Source organism: Echinops telfairi, unplaced genomic scaffold (genome assembly GCF_000313985.2).
Source record: "Echinops telfairi isolate 266 unplaced genomic scaffold, ASM31398v2 ScPeMD7_7468;HRSCAF=8506_0, whole genome shotgun sequence".
NCBI classification, from domain to species: Eukaryota; Metazoa; Chordata; class Mammalia; order Afrosoricida; family Tenrecidae; genus Echinops; species Echinops telfairi.
In genome coordinates this window covers 29,556,051-29,568,444 of record NW_022111369.1, presented here as the reverse complement: position 1 = coordinate 29,568,444, position 12,394 = coordinate 29,556,051, and the positions used below count along the sequence as shown (strand labels likewise).

The window sequence follows — 12,394 nt, the reverse complement described above, 5'->3', positions numbered from 1 at the left end:
CGCTGCAGGTACACATGCCAGCCAGCACAGCCTCATCACCAGTCTACACCATTTCCCAAAGCTCTTCTCTGCTAAAGGAGCCCTGGTGGCTTAGTGGTTATGCATCACCAGTTGAAAACACCAGCCTCTCGGAGGGCAGGGGTGGTGTCAGGGCGACTGGACTTTCTACTCATAGTTACAGTGTGCGAAACTCTCACAGGGGCAGTTCTACCCTGCCCTGTAGGATCACTATGAGTTGGCTTAGAGTTGATGGCAGATAGCTTTTTGTTTGTATGTTTTTTTGCGAGGTCAATCTGGAAGTCAGATAGCCTCTCAGAGCCCGTGTTTGCAGACTTGAAGTGATTTGAAAGCCCTTGGGAAAATTCCAGTCTTGCAGCACCTTCCCAATTCAGATGCCAGAAATTCTGATTATAGAAATGATTCATTCCACCGGACGAGTCATTCTTTCGGGTTAAAGTACTTTCCCAGAGTTGTGCATTTCCTATTTAAGTTAAAGGGGCAGACGCATGAAGTCACCTTTCTGATCACGCTTTCTCCAGAAGATTATCTGGGGATCAGGTAAGGGCCAGAGGAAATCCAAAAGCACTTGTGACCTTGGGGTGGGGGGCAGCTCTGAGATTCAGACCCAGGGCAAATGGGAGAGGACGAATTCCTTTACTCCTTACTGGGTTTTGGGCCTCGGCTGGTCTTTTTTGGTTATCGGGGTCTTGAGCTTCCTGACTCTTACTGCTTGCCCCTCTGGCCACCATCCTCAAAGATCCCTCTGCACTCCATCCGTGGCAGCACTGCATTCCTCGGGGCCGCCCAGCTCTTCAGAAGGGCTCTACCAGGAGCCTGCTTCGCGCCTCTCTCACCTGGCGGCCCCGCATCTCCGCGCCTTCCACGGCAGAGCTCCTGCACCGTGAGCTAAAACGCCCCTGCCCTCTCTTAATCGTCACCCTCGAGCATCCCATCCTCGGCTGGAGGCTCTGGCCACCTCTGCAGACAAATGAAGAACCAGACTTAGGAACCTGAGAAACCAGCCACTGAACCGTGCCACCTGCTTTCCTGCCCGTGAAAAGCATTCTTATTCCGGCGCGGATGCTCTGCTCTCCTCCGTCCCCTCGCGACTGCCACGCGCTCCAGTCACCGGCCCTCTCGCGGGGCCGCGAGTCCCGGTCAAGTCGCACCGCCCCCGCCGCCCGCCAGCGCCTGGGCCTCTCCACGGCCCTCGCCCGCGGATCCCGTCGCCCCGCCTCCGGCCCGCCCCGTCCCCGTCTCCATTGGTCCGGGCCAGCGCGAGACTGGCGCTCATTGGCGGACTGGGAAATCACTCAGGCCGCTTATTCCGCCGCCCGCAAGCTTGCGGAGAAACTTCCTTATTATTGTGACGCCGAAAGCGGAGAAGCCCCTGGTCGGTCCGCTGGGGCGGTCACAGCCGGGATCCCGGGCGTCGGTTCGGCGGCGCGGCCGCGGCCGGGGTGCGTAGAGCGGGGAACGAGGTTCCAGGGGGAAGGCGATGGCGTTGCTGCAGCCGCGCGGCTGCCGCGTTCTGCGGGGCACGGCTGTCAGTGCGCGGCTCCCGGAGGGGAGCGGCGGCGAGCTTTGGCGACCCCTTGGGTCAGGTCGCGTGGACTGTGGGTGGGGTGGCGCTCAGGGCGCGGCTCCGCACGCTGCGCCAGGGGCGCGGGCGGCAGGACTGCGCCGGGACTGGGCGCGCCGGGGCGCCCCTCGGGCCTCGCGTTCGCCCGCCTGCCTGGCGTTCCGGGGGCAGCTCGCTCCGTTTCCAAAAGGAGCCCGGGTGCGGGGAGAGGCCGGAAGCAATCCGAAAATGTGGGCGCGTCCCACGTCCCGACTAGCCTGCCTGCAGACCTGAAGGGATTGCGACGGAAAGAGTCCAGAGGGGACCCTCCCCTTCCTCCTCGCCGGCTCCCATGTAAATTTCGGGGTCCGCGAGGAACCGCGAAGTGACACCTTCGTTTCCCTACGAAATGGCCACGCGCGTTGTCGGGCGCCAGGACCAAGGCCTCGGCGCGACCGGGAAGCTTCGCGGCGACCGCGATGACAGCTCCGGTGGAGCTGCGGCGCCCGGCACCACCCACCTGGCGGAGGCCGAGCCCTGCTCTCCGATCCGCCTTCGGGGCGGGGTCCGGGTGGTGGTGGTGGGCGAGGCTGTGTGTGTGTGTGTGTGTGTGTGTGTGTGTGTGTGTGTGTGTCCGCACGCGCGCCTGCACGCATGTAAGTGCGTGGACCGGCGCGGACGTCTTGGACATCCTGGGGCCAGGTGGGACTTGGAGTCATTTGTAAATGTGTAGAGTGGGCAAAGGAGGACCACTAGTCAGATGAGCGTGTGTAACCAGAAAAACGCACCAGCCAGGGAGTGCTGTAGAGACAGCGCCTAAGGCAACTGTGCGTGGATGCAGTTGCACTCCAGGGACTGTGGATTTGAACTTGGCTTTTTGGTGAATCCTTGTTTCTGTCTGCTGTCTTACTCTTTCACCCTGCCTGTTAAAATCAGCCCTAGTAGGAGGCGTCATAAATGAATAGCTAGGCCCTCAACGATTCTGCTTGCAGTGGGTACACATAGAATGCGGTTCAAGCCCTCACTTCGTGTTTGTATGTCTGGCCTGCCCCTTCCCATAAAGGATATTTCTATACAACCTTCTGTTTGATGATTTGACGACTGAATCGATTTATACCTCTAGACTGGGGAGGGAAAAGGTTAAATAAAATGAGGATTAACAGCTTTTCAAAAGCACAGTGACTCTGGAGAGAGCGAGAAAGAAGGTGTCATGTTTTAGTAGGCGGATTTCTGTGAAGCTTTTTCCTTTTGTCCTTTCTTTCTTGGGGGCGGGGGTGGTGGTATTCTAGATCAGAAGGAGGGAGTGATATATTTAACTCTCGGTTTAAAAGCAAGAGAGACGCATCCCGCATTCCACATCACTGTCTGGCCTTTGAGGGAAAAAAAAGCATGGGTGACTACTATCTAATTCTACTTTTTCAGTAAGTAGTTGATTTATTATTTTTTTACACAGAGAAGCAGGGTTTCCAAAATGCTCCCAGTGATTGAAGCCATTGACTGTAGCTTTTCCTTCTAAGGAGCAAATTTAACTTTCTTCAGATTTGCATAACCAAAATTTTTTGAGGTGTATCTAACGAGAATAACCTTACTGGAGACAAAGTTTTGCTTTAGTTTTGGACACAAGAGCCATCTTCTCCAAATTGAAGGGATTTTCACACATGATAGTAAAAATGGAGGTGTGATGACTATCTCATTAAATTATTCTGGGCTTTTTCTTGGTGGTGTAGTGGCTGAAGCACTGGCCTACTAAGTCAGCAGTCTGAAAGTGCCCGCAGCTCCTCAGAAGAAAGAGGGGCTTCCTACTAGTGTAACAATTCAGTCAGGGTCACTCACAAGGGCAATTCTACTGTGCCTTACAACGTTGCTAGGAGTCAGAATGATTCGATGGCAGTGAGTTTGGTTTTTGCAGATTTTCTATAGTTTTAGGAGTTGGAATAGGAGCCCTGGTGTCCTAATGCTTCTGTGCTGCTAACTGCAAAGTCAGCAGATCGAAACCAGCAGCCCCTCTGCTTTGGGGGAGAAAGATGAAGTTTTCTGTTTCTGTAAAGCTTCTGCTTCTGCTTCTCAGAAACCCACAGGGGCATTCTACCCTGTCCTATAGGGTCACTGTGAGCTCCATCTCCTCAATGGCAGGCAGTTTGGTGAGTTTATTGGTTTGTCAAGAGTCCTGATGGTGCTGTGTGGTAAGCATAGGTTCAAACCCACCTATTCGGAAGAAGAAAGCGGAGTCTCTCCTCCTATACAGATGGAACAGTGCTCCTCTCAAAATTGGCTAGGTGGCAGTGGGTTTGGATACATGCCTATGATCCACTTTTAGAGGCGACATCTGTGTAAGTGGCTGGAGATTATTTTATTGGTATTTAACTCCACTCTTGAGATACAGTGTTTGAGAGACTACTAAACTTTGAATAACGTGAAAGTATTCCTAGGTTCAGAAATGGGCTTTTGTCCATTTATTTTCAATCCCATTAAAGCACTTTGAAGATTTGTGTGGTAACATTAATTCTTATTTCTGTAACTTTCAGGTCTATCAGGTGAGGTGGAAGGGTCTGACATCTATTCCCGATGCCAAGTGTGTGATCTTTGGTGAGTTACTTAATTTCTCTGAACCTGGTTCCTCATTTTGTAAATGGAGATAGTATCTCACAGAATTTATAAGAGGATTAAACATGTTAATATATGTGAAGTACTCAGACTCGTTTATCGGTCTAGAGAGGGACCTTAACAAGTTTTAATCCCTTGCTCTATGTTGATGTAGTGTGGAGAACAAGATGAACCCAGGAGGTAGGAGACCTGGTTTCTGGTCTCTGCTTCAAGGACTTCTTACTTCCCAGAGGACCGTTGAGGTCTCAGCGTCCATTAAAATGAGGTTAAGACTGTAAGCCTCTCGCCCAGAGGTGTTGGGAAAAAAATTACAAAAACAGAATTTACTCCCAACCTAGAAAACCTCTCTACAAATACAAAAAGAGAAGGGTCTTGGAAGAAGCACTACTAGAGGGCTCCTTAGAAGCAAGAATGGCAAGGCTTTGGACATGCTGTCAGGAGAGACCAGACCCTGCGGAAGGACATCATGCTTGGTTAATTGGAGAGGCAATGAAAAAGAGGAAGGCCCTCAACAAGGTGGATTTACACAGTGTCTGCAACAATGGGCTCAGGCATGGGAACAATTGTGAGGATGGTTCGGGACTGTGCAGTTTTTCTTTGTGTTGTGCATAGGTCACTATGGGTGGTAACCAACCCGACAGCACCGAACATTAACCAAAAAAGCATTAACCAGTGTGTGATTCATCACAGGAAGTCCACTCATAGGATTGCAAAGACAGAAAGGAAGCCGTCTTTCCTGTAGCTGAGTGGATTGTCCTTGTTAGGTGCCACCCAGTCTGTTCTGACTCACAGTGACCACGGTATACACAAGAACAAAACACCACCCCGTCCTGCACCATCCTCACAATGGTTCTTACGTTTGAGCCCAGTGTTGCAGCCACGGTGTCAGTCCACCTTGTGGAGGACCTACCTCTTTTTGGTTGACCCTCTGCTGGACCAAGCATGACATCCTTCTCCAGGGACTGGGCTCTCCTACAACCCACTTCGCTCAGGCTTTCAAGATAACATTTTTAGTTGCGACCAAGTTGCGGCATTAGTTGCAATCCCCTAAAATCCCCACTTTTCCTACTTCTTTGCTTTGTCCGTTCCTGTATCTTCCTGCCTTCTGCACCAATCAAAGCCAAAGCCCTGGCAGTCGAGTCTGTGTTGAATCACGGCGACCCCATGTGTTAGAGAGTAGAACTGCTACACAGGGTTTGCTTTGCTGGAACCAGTACGAAAGCACAGGGCTGGGTTTGCTGTTGGGTGGGTTTGGACTGCCAGGGTGCAGGCTAGAGGACAGACAGTAAGATAGCTCCTAGCCACATGATAGATAGCCCCTAGTGTTAAATATCAAAAATACCACGGACTGCCAAAAGAACTGACAAACCTGTCTTGGAAGAAGTATGGCCAGACTGCTCTTTGGAGGCAAGGATGACGGGGCTTCATCCCATGTACTTTGGACAGGTTATGGGGGGAGACCAGGCCCCGGAGAAGGATATCACGCTTGGTAAAGTAGTGGGTCAGTGAAAAAGAGGAAGACCCTGGATAAGCTCGATTGACATAGCAGCTGCATTGATGGGGTCAAACATAGGAATTGCTGTGAAGCTGGTACAGGAGCAGGCCATGTTTCATTCCCTTGTACACAGTGTCGCTGTGAGTCAGAACCAACTCGACAGCACCTAGCAACAGTAGTCATGTGAAGTAGTCATGTGAAGACTCACATGAATTAAAAGAACGTACAATTAAAATTTCCGTTTCTCGTGTCAAGTGCCACATTTCAAATCTTCATTATCCCTGCAACTCATGGCTTCTCAACTCCTTTGAAAGACAGTTGTATCTCTTTTAACTGAGATTAAAAGTCGTGCCTGAGTACTACTTAGGTTTCAGTGGCATTTAAGCAGAGGTCCAAGGCTCAGCTCTTAGATGGCTATGTATGTAGTCTGATTGTAAATGGAACAGTTTTGGAATTGTAGCTTGCTGCTAAGCTTTGGTTTACTAGAAGGACTGGTTAGACAAGATTAACCCAATTCATCTTGTTCTTCCTAGATGTTAAAAGGAAATATAGGCAACAACCTTTCTCTAGCCATCCCACGTCCCCTTTGTGAAGGTTATGACAGATGATGACGAGCTGCTTTTGTCTTGTTGTGCAGGTTTGGTAGAGCGTCCCTAACACTGACAGTAAAAGGAAGGGAGATTAGAGGCCCTGCCTCTTTGCAGAGCTTTCCTGCCTGCTGGGGACTCACTGAAGAGCAATTGGGGTGGGCCTAACAGTGACTTAAAACATTCTGACTCAGGGCCTCCCTAAAGAGATTTATTTTTTAATCATTCTATTGGGGGCTCATACAGCTCTTATCGCAATCCATACATCCATCCATTGTGTCAAGCACATTGGTACATTTGTTGCCATCATCATTTTCAAAACGTTTTCTTTCTACTTGAATCCTTGGTATCAGCTCCTCGTTTCCCCCCCTTCCCTCCCCTTTCCTCCCTCCCTCCTAAACCCTTCATAATTTATAAGTTATTATTATTATTTCATGTCTTACACTGTCCGATATCTCCCTTCACCCACTTTTCTATTGTTCATCCCCCAGGGAGGGGGGTATATGTAGATCCTTGTGATCGGTTCCCCCTTACTCCTCCACCTTCCCCTTTCCCTCCTGGTATCACTACTCTCATTTTTGGTCCTGAGGGGTTTACTGTCCTGCATTCCCTGTGTCTCCAGCTCTGATCTGTACCAGTGTACATGCTCTGTAAGGTAGAATTGGGATCATGATGGTGGTGGGGGAGGAAGCATTGAAGAACTGGAGGAAAGTTGTATGTTTCATCGATGCTATACCGCACCCTGACTGGCTCGTCTCCTCCCTGTGACCCTTCTGTAAGGGAATGTCCAGTTGCCTACAGATGGGCCTTGGGTCCCCACTCAACACTCCCCCTCATTCACAATGATAGGATTTTTTGTTCTTTGAAACCTGATATCTGATCCTATTGACACCATGATCACACAGGCTAGTGTCTTTCTTCCATGTGGGCTTTGTTGCTTCTGAGCTAGATGGCTGCTTGTTTACCTTCAAGCCTTTAAGACCTCAGACGCTATATCTTTCAATAGCCGGGCAACATCAGCTTTCTTCGCCACATTTGCTTATGAACCCGCTTTGTCTTCAGCGACCGTGTCGGGAAGGTGAACATCATGGAATGCCAGGTTAATAGAACAAAGTGTTCCTGCATTGAGGGAATGCTTGAGTAGATTTCTTTAAGGGAGTAGAAAACCTCATCTTTCTCTCATGGAACATCTGGTGGGTGTGAATCTGTAACCTTGTGGTGAGCAGCCTAACACCTAACCCACAGTGCCCCCAGAGCTCCTTAACAGTGCCTGTAAACCAATAAACACCAAACCCCTTGCCGTCAAGTTGATTCCAATGTATGGAATCAACTCCTGTGTTAGCACAACCTTGGCTGCAATCTTTCCAGAAATGGATTGCCATGCTCTTTTTATGTGATACTTCTGGGTGGGCTGAAAGCACCAGTGTTTGGGCTAGTTGCTGGATGCAAACCTAACATTGACTGTAGTGTTTACTGGGAACTGATTACCATATGCCAGCTGGGCTATGATGGATGATCCAGAATCTTTTATCAAGAGTTAGGAGGGGGCAAGGACTGGGGAAAGTGCCAGGTACAACAGGGAGGAGACACCCATCCTTTTGTTTTGTGGTGGGAAGTAAACCAGACCCACTGCCATCGAGTCATAATTCCCAAGATTGTAACTCTTTATGGGACAGCTAAGGTGGCTGACAAAGGTGCTGAGCCAGAGGGAGCTGCACTGCAGTCCTGTGACCTTCTACAGGGGCTCTCTTAACTATGCTTCGAAGGGGAATCAGTCTGCTCTCCCAGGAGTAAAGGGGTGGACCGTGAGTGAGGGGAAACGAGTGAGAGCCTGGGGGATCAAAGTGCCTAATGATGCCAAATATTATTGAACTTGTTGAAGCCAGAACTGCCAGATTTAGGGGTATGACCAGAATGTTTTTTCTTCCTTCCTTTCTTCCTCCTTCCAAGAGTGTACTTTTAAATGAAAGCTGTATTAATGACTGTCCTTTCTTCAATTCAGGATAAAGACAGGGATTTTTACTCCCGTAAAGAGTTAAAGTCTCAAAAACTCAAAGGGGCAGTTCTACCCTGCCCTATAGGGTTGCTATGAGTTGCCATTGTCTTGATGGCAGTGAATTTGGTTTGGGTTTTTTTTTCTTTCTTACTGCACCAACTCTCTCCCCTAAAAACTGTTGCCTCCCGCTGTAGTTTTAGCAGACAGTCAGAATGACCTAGACTGGTTCTCAAGCAGGCACTGATATTCCATTCTTAGAGATGTGTCTTATCTGTGCTTGCTATTTAATTACCTGCCCTTTAGAAAGCAGGTTTTAACTGACTACTTGAAAATACCATTAGTGTGACTTGAGTGGGGAGACTTTTTGAATTTTAAAAGCAGCCCTTCTTCTCTTTTTCCTGAATGGTTTCTACTTGCTAATTGGGGATGAGGCTATGCCTTAGCCTGCCTACTCAGGATTGCCCAATTATATCATCTTTTTGAATTCCAGAAAGAGTTTGGCCAGAGACTCTAGAGTTCAGCTGACTCGCAAGGGCTGACTCATGCTAAAGGTATTTACAAGGAGCTGATATATCCAGAATGCCAGATTAATAATTAGAGGTTCAGAAGCCAAGAAAGCTTGACTGCTTTGGTTAGCTGGTCACCATGTTCTTTCCCTGTGGTAGGATTTACCTTGGAACCCAAGTTATCCAAGGTTGCTTGTTAAGCATAAAAAACTCTTAGCCTTGTGGGTTAGATTTTGGGTAGCTGTTAAAACAGCCCAGGGTCCACATCTGACCTCCTTTGGCTAGACAAAGGAGGAGAATCTATCTCCATAGCAGCCCAAGGACAACTGCCACGAGGCAGAAGTCAGAGAGGCCTCCACTCTCCATCCTCTTCTTTCTTCCTCTTCAAACCTCAAGGCTTCCTCCCACAGCTTCCTCCCACTCTACTTCTCTGCTAGGTTCAGTAGTCCATTGCATTGACCACACTGAACTCACAATGAAGGGAGTTTTTTTTTCTTCCAGAAAATATTAAATGTTTATTCTTGGCACAGTAACTGAGAATAAGAGCACGTCTAGTAGCATGGCTTCACTTGACTAAGAAGGGAGTTTGTTAGGGAAGTTAACAGGTTGCCAAAACCAGGATCAAAAAAAATTCAAGAGAGTCATTGGTTCACAGCAACACCTCTTTTCAGCCAGCAGTCAAGCCTCTCTCTAGTCTTCAGCCTCTTCCCCATGTGGTCCCTTGGCTTCTGCTTCTGTGGGTCGGGAAGCCCGGCCACTACTTTGCCTCATTGCCAGAGTGTTTGTACTGCTTTACTGCTTTGTCTCATGGTCCCCATGCTTCAGCCTCCGGTCTTGGTAAGGCATGGTTTCTGTTGTTCCTGCCTCTTCACTTAGGGATTTCCAACCTGGTCCCTCACCAGTGGCCCTTTTTCCTGGATAAACTCACTGCTATGGAGTCAATGCCATCTCGTAGCTACCTTATGAGATAGAGTAGAACTGTCCCTGTGAGCTTCTGAGATGAACTCTTTACAGAAGTAGATAGTCCCATCTTCCTCCCTCAGAGCAACTGGTGATTTCGAACTGCTGACCTTGCAGTTAGCAGCCCATTGAGTTCTGCCAGGGCTCCATCTTTCTATTTAATGCTTCCCTAATCCTGTCCATTAGTGTAGTAGAGAATGCCTTCCAAAATGAGATTGTAGTCATAGGCATGAGTCTAGAATTACCTTGCATAAGGAATTAGGCTAGAAGGGCCACATACATAGATTTCATCACACCCACACTGTAAATCTTTATGAGAGTAGAAAACCTCATTTTTCTTCCTCTTTGAGAAAGTCCTAGGAATTCTCTCTGTTCTTTAGAATGGCAACTAAACCTGACCTGTCCCCTCTATTAATGTTTCACACACCTATTTGCATAGTCCCACCCAATCATTTGGTGGGAGATACAGAGACTTGAATAGAAAGAGCCATTCCAAGTGATTTCACCTCACCACTGCTGCTAACCACAAGGTCGGTGGTTCAAGTCCTCCAGCCACTTTACAGGAGAGAGATGAGGCTATCTGTGCTCAAAGATTTACAGTCTTAGGAAACTATATAGGATGACTGTCAGTTGGAATTGACACAGTGGCAGTGGGTTTGGTTGGGGTTTTGTTAAGCATGGTAGATTTCACAAGGCTAGTGACTAAGTGCATTGGATGACTTGTGCACTGCCATCTGGTCAACCCATCTTCACTGTTGGGAAATGGTTACTAAGTAGGCCAAATGTTCAGATTGATAGATCGGATGTCCTTGCTCCCTGGAAAGTGCCTCAGACAGATTGGGGAGTTCTGACCCTTTGGCTGTCCCATTTTCAAAGCTCCTTATTGTGGCATTAATGGTCTCAGAGATGTACTCTGGGTTTCAATACCAGTTCCGCAACTATCCAGCTGTGTGATTTGGTTAACTTGCTTCATCACTCTGCAGCTCACTTTCTTCTGTTTTGCCCCTACCCTTTCATTTTACTTTCTCTGCCTGCAGAAGAGCCCTGTGGGCTAGGCATTGGGCATGGGAGAAAGATGAGGCTGTTTACTTCTGTAAGAATGTGTAGTCTCAGAAACCCTAAGGAGTATTTCTAGTCTGTCCTAGAGGGTTGCTATGAGTCAAAATTGTCTTGCAGGAGTAAGTCTGTTTTAGATGGAATAAGTTAGCGTTTGTGAAACACACGGACGTGCCAGATCCAAAGTAAGCTCAAATTTAGTCTTCAAACCAAACCAAACCAAACCTATGGCTACTGAGTTGATTCTGACTCACAGTGAGCCTGTTGGCCAGAGTAGAGCTTCTCTTTAGGATTTCCAAGGCTGTAAATGTTTATAGGAGCAGACAGCCTCGCCTTTCGAGTAGTTGCAGGATTTGGACCACCAACCTTGTGGCTAACAGTTAAGTGCTTAGCCCACTGTAGCACGAGGGCTCCTAAACTTAGTGTTACCTGCTATTGTTATTTTAACCATTAATATTATCAGTCAGGAGGTTTTTATCATACTTTTATACAAGCATATACAAACATAAACAGATAAATGAAAATAGAACATGTAGATGATAAGAAAGATTGAAGATCATGGTGTTGGCCCCAGCTAAGAGAGGGTGCAGGGCTCAGTCAGCATCCCTGGACCTCATTCTGTCTTGTCTGTGCTTCTCTTTGGAAGGTGGCTTTATCGTCTTTTGTACGTATCTTCCAGATGTCAGGAAAGGTAGCTTCCTCCAGGCTCAGTCATCCTTCAGAGACAAAGGCAATTTTCCTTCACAGCTCTGTGGCATGTCCTGGGCAAGGACTCTGAAGCAGTTGGGAGTGTGACCCTGTCCCTGGACCAATCATTATGTCTGGCATTATCCAATTCCCTTGGCCTGGAGCATATGTTATGACTTAGAGGTGATGTTTTCTGGCCTCTACTCAAGAGGGGGATGGACTTTGTTACCCGAGAAAAGGGCCTGGAGATCTCTGGGGCATGAGCCATGAAGATTTAAAGTCTTAGAAACCCACAGAGCAATCCTATTCTGTCCTACAGGGTCCCTGTTGGTCTCATAATTAGTCGACTGCGTTATTCGTCAGACTCCATGAGGTCAGCAGTTGCTCTGGAAGAAAGAGGAGGCTCTCTGCTCTCATGAAGATTCGCAGCCATGGACAGCCACAGGGGCAGTGCTGCTCTGTCCTCTCCAGGGTGGCCCTGAGTGGGAGCAGTTAGTTCCACGGCAGCGAGCGTGGCCTTTTAGGGTTCTGTGCTCGTGTTGATGTTTTCCTCTATCTTGATGGTTTCTCTCTGTCCAGGTTAGGACTTTAAAAAGCTGTCTCTATGAAGGATATTTGAATTTGGGGGCCTTTCCCCCCACTGTATCATGGTTCGTAGAAGTGAATGACGTTTTCTGCTGTAGTCTGGTTAATAAATTCCACTCTGAAGTGTCCCACCCGGTGCTCTAATTCAAAACAAGACGTTGCACTATTAGAGTCCTCTGTGTTTCGTTGGTGCAGAGCTGCTGCAGCACATTAGGTAAACCACCTTTAGCTGTTTGCCCTGTTTCTGTCCAGTCTCCTCTTTGGCCTGTAAAACCTGGAATACTGGTTCTTAAGAGGGGGGAATGGCACTTTAAGTTAGAAGTCCAACAACCCACTGCCACCAAGCCACTTCTGACT

At 48.3% G+C, this 12,394-nt stretch overlaps 1 protein-coding gene across 2 annotated transcripts in view; it reads left to right on the top strand.

Annotated features, from left to right (window-relative positions):
• The first annotated feature begins 1,398 nt into the window (after window positions 1–1,398).
• The window catches only part of HERC3 (HECT and RLD domain containing E3 ubiquitin protein ligase 3), a 108,799-nt gene continuing 97,803 nt past the window's right edge, over window positions 1,399–12,394 (top strand). The window contains exons 1-2 of one of the 2 annotated variants that reach the window (XR_006679509.1): window positions 1,399–1,460; window positions 4,087–4,147. The gene's annotated coding sequence lies outside the window, so the exon portion shown is untranslated. The remainder of the gene's footprint in view (window positions 1,461–4,086; window positions 4,148–12,394) is intronic. The other variant, XM_004703258.4, reaches the window with a different exon arrangement.